The sequence below is a fragment of the Myotis lucifugus genome, unplaced genomic scaffold, assembly GCF_000147115.1.
Source record: "Myotis lucifugus unplaced genomic scaffold, Myoluc2.0 scaffold_80, whole genome shotgun sequence".
NCBI classification, from domain to species: Eukaryota; Metazoa; Chordata; class Mammalia; order Chiroptera; family Vespertilionidae; genus Myotis; species Myotis lucifugus.
In genome coordinates, this window is record NW_005871128.1 from 3,596,485 (window position 1) to 3,601,320 (window position 4,836).

Consider the following 4,836-nt stretch of genomic DNA (forward strand, 5'->3'; position numbering starts at 1 on the left):
GAGGCGTGGAGTATGTTACAGCTCTTAGGAGGTTCTCCATTCTCTAACCCTCATCTCACTTAAGAAAACCCTGCTCATAGCATTCTCTATTCCCTGGGTGGGTTGCTCAGAAAGGAGATAATATTCTACTCACTTTACCCCTCAACACAGTGTCTGGCAATAAATAAAAGCTTAATTAAATCTTATTTTCTTACTCCAACACTTTGCAGAATTTTTATCACCTTCTCAGTGTGTATCCTAACCTATCCTTCTTTTTATGCCTGACATGATATAATATTAACTTTACATGCAAAACTTTTCTGTGGACCTTTATTTATGGGGCAGAAAGAGTATTTCAAATTAGAATAGGAAGGAGATAAGTTTGTCTTATTTTTCTAGCCAAACAATTACTAATTCGAAATCACTTAATACATTTTCAATATCATTCATCAAATTTAATTATTTTCAGTTGAGGAAACAAACTCACTTTATCTGTTCATCAAATAGTTACTTAGAACCTACTATGTGCCAGCACCATACTAGGTACTAGGAGTACAAAAAATGTATTATATGGTTTGTATACATTTGTATGTTTAGAACAGGAGACAGAAAAGCAAATCAATGCAATAGTATTTGATAAATACTATGACCAAAATATGAGCAAATGTTTCTTTCTACTGTACTTCTAATGGCCATTCTTTCCCAGAGACTTTGTATTAATAATTGCTCTTTAAAAAACAAATGTTAATATTCATAATTGTCAAAACTTTGAAGCAATGCAACCAAAATGTCTTTCAGTAGGTGAGTGGATAAGTAAACTGATATATCCAGAAAATGGAATATTATTCAGTGCTAAAAGGAAATGAGCTATTAAACCATGAAAAGACAAGAAAGAAACTTAAACTAAGTGAATGAATCCTATCTGAAAAGGCTAAATACTATATGACATTTTGGAAAAGGCAAAATTATGGAGATAGTAAATAGGGATGAGTATATGAGCACAGTGGATTTTTAGGACGGTGAACATACTCTATGATACTACAGTGGAGAGTGTATAGCATTAAAATGTTGTCCAGACCCATAGAATATGCAACACCAAGAGTGAACCCCAGTATAAACTGTGAACTCTAGGTGAAAATGATGTGTCAGTGTAGGTTCATCGATTATAACAGATGTATCACTCTGGTGGGGTATGTTGCTACTGGGAAGGCTATATATTTGTGGAGGCAGGGGATATTATAAGAAATCCCCCCCCCCAAAAAAAGAAATTCCTCTGCCTTCCTGTCAATTTTGTTGTGAACCTAAAACTGCTCTAAAAATTAAGTCTATTAGCTCTGGCTGATGTGGCTCAGTGATTAGAGCGTTGGCCTGCACACCTAAGGGTCTCAGATTCAATTTCAGGTTAAAAGTTCATACCTGGGATGCAGGTTTGATTCCCAGCCTCATGCTGGAGGCAACCATTTGAAGGGTCTCTTTCAATGTTTCTCTCTCCCCCTCTTTACTCCCTCCCTTCCACTCTCTCTAAAAATCAATGAAAAACATATACTTAGGTGAGGATTAGCAATAATAAAAAATTAAGTCAATTACAAAATAAATCAATATAGACTTTTTAAAAAATTATTTATTTTCTTTATTAAGGTATTACATATGTCTCCTTGTCCCCCCATTGCCCCCCCACCCCCCATGCATGCCCTCACACCCCTAGTGTCTGTGTCCATTGGTTATGCTTATATGCATTCATACAAGTCCTTTGGTTGATCTCTCCTATTTCCCCCACCCTCCCCTGCCTTCCCTCTAAGGTTTGACGGTCTGATCAATGCTTCTCTGTCTCAGGATCTGTTTCTAAACTGATGAAGTTTATGTTGTTCATTATATTCCACAAATGAGTGAGCTCATGTGATATTTATCTTTCTCCAACTAACTTATTTCGCTTAGCATAATGCTCTCCAGGTCTATCCATGATGTTGCAAATGGCAAGAGTTCCTTTGTTTTTACAGCAGCGTAGTATTCCATCATGTAGATATACCACAGTTTTCTAATCCATTCATCTACTGATGGGCACTTAGGCTGATTCCAAATCTTAGCTATGGTGAATTGTGCTGCTATGAACATAGGGGTGCAATATCCTTTCTGATTTGTGTTTCTGGTTTCTTGGGATATATTCCTAGAAGTGGCATCACTGGGTCGAACGGGAGTTCCATTTTTAGTTTTTTGAGGAAACTCCATACTGTTCTCCACAGTGGCTGCACCAGTCTGCATTCCCACCAGCAGTGCATAAGGGTTTCTTTGTCTCTGCATCCTCGCTAGCACTTGTCATTTGTTGATTTGTTGATGATAGCCATTCTGACAGGTGTGAGATGGTACCTCATTGTCATTTGGATTTGCATCTCCCAGATGAGTAGTGACTTTGAGCATGTTTTCGTATGTCTCTTGGCTTTCTGTATGTCCTCTTTCAAAAAGTATCTATTTAGGTCCATTGCCCATATTTTGATTGGGTTGTTTATCTTCCTTTTGTTAAGTTGTATGAGTTCCCTGTAAATGTTGGAGATTAAACCCTTATCGGAGATAACATTGGCAAACATGTTCTCCCATGCAGTGGGCTTTCTTGTTGTTTTGTTGATGGTTTCTTTTGCTGTGCAGAAGCTTTTTATTTTGATGTTTTGGTTAACTTCTACCATGACTCAATAATTTAAAAAGAACTTCATTATTCCTTGAGTATGAGCCTCCTGGCAAGTTGTGTCTGGCCTCTTGGCAGATCATGGTTTCAACAGATCCCCTTTGCACAGATCGCCCAGACATTCACCTGGCCTGAGGTCCTCGTCAGAAATATGAAAACCAGCAGTGCTCTTTTTGCACAGTCGTACAGGACCATAAAAATGATCATGCAGGTTCAAATAGTTCAAAGTAACCATGTTAAGTCATGTAGACTATTTAACATTTCAATTAAGACTGTGGAATGGATTTGGAGCAGCAGATGGGAAAATGGGGATGAATAGTCACAATGTAGCATACACTCTTCTTGTAGAAGAGGGTTTCTCAAACTCAGTAATATTGACATTTTGGACTGAAGTAGTCTTTATTGTTAGGAACTCTCCATGTGCCTTTAAGGATGTTAAGCAACATCCTTGGCCTCTACCCAGTACATGCTAATAGCATCCTCCAAGTTTGACAAACAAAAATGTCTCCAGAATAGTGAAATGTTTCTTGTGGGGAAAAGTCATCCCATATTAACAACCACTGTACTGGAAGAAATATTTAGATTGGCCCCACTAAGGTGAAATCATAAACAATTGTTATATTTAGAAGTATCATTTAGGTTTTATTAGAATATTCTATGTATGAATGACTATGCTTTTTAAATGACCAATAAATAGTTGAGCTTTTCTTTTTTTAATTTTTATTTATTCACTTTAGAGAGAGAGGAAAGGGGAGGAGAGAGAGAGAGAGAAAAAGAGAGAGAGAGAGAGAGAGAGAGAGAGAGAGAGAGAGAGAGAGAGAGAGATTTGTTGTTCTACTTATTTATGCATTCATTGGTTGTTTCTTGTATGTGCTCTAACTTGGGATCAAACCCTCAACCTTGGCATATTGGAAGGACACTCTAACCAACTGAGCTACCTGGCCAGGGCCAGTAGTTGAACTTTCATATATGAAAAAGAAAAGCAAGTATACTTATAATTTTAAACACTATCATCCTCTCAATGAACAATTAAGAAGGATACACATGTGTTCATATAGTCACCAAGAAATGTATGGATGGATTATGTGACTGCAATTAGTCTCTCAACTCTAGTTTGTCATTGGAGTTGGGTCTGTATATTGCCCCCTACCCCTATCTCCTATCTCGTAGTTTCAGAGTGATAGATATTAAGACTTGATTAAAAACAGTGTGTGTGTGTGTGTGTGTAAATATGGTGATATTTTGATTAATAAATTATTTTTAAAACAAGCTTCTTTATAGCAAGAATGTGTTTAAAATTAGCAACAACAAGTCTTCATAAATCATTCAAACAGAGTTGATGTGCATCTCCAGCTGAATGTACCAGGAAACATCTTGTCACAACTTTTTCTCTAGAGAGAGATTCCAGGTAACATTCAGTTTCCTAGACAGGGTTATTAATCCTGCAAAGATTGTTTGCTGCTCTCCAATAGCCCATTTTCTGAATCCATTCCCATGTTAGTAGAGATTTTTCTTCCTTTTAGGTATTCAACACATTAAGCATGCCTACACCTACCCTATAAAAGCACATAAGGTTCTAGCACCTGTCATAGATGCTAGTTGCCTGCTTGCCTTTGAAGCAGCTTTATTAAACCAAGCACATGCACATTAATTTTAATTATCAAAAGAAAGACCTCTCCCTCCTACCCTGATTTCAGACATCAACTTGGACATGGAGGAAGAGTTCCCTGCAAGCGAACATTGATGGGTTTTTAAACACTGCTTTTACAATTCAGATGTCTGATTCTGAAATGCACAAATTCTTTTTTAAAAAAGGTATTTTTATTGATTTCAGAGAGAGGAAGGGAGAGGGAGAGAGAGATAGAAACATCAATGATGAGAGAGAATCATTGATCAGCTGCCTCCTGCATGTCCCCTATTGGGGACTGAGCCTGAAACCCAGGCATGTGCCCTGGCTGGGAATCGAAATTGTGACCTCCTGGTTCATAGGTTGATGTTCAACCACTGAGGGACGCTGGCCAGGCTGTGCACAAGTTCTTCACGAAACGTTCTTATAAGAAAGATGGTCAAAGGAACAGAACAATCAGGCCTCTTAGACTTCTCCATGTGCTTCCCTCCCTGTGCATAAGGGGATGGTAAGGTGGTGGAGGGAAAGAGACGTCTAGCTTTCCCTGGTGGCT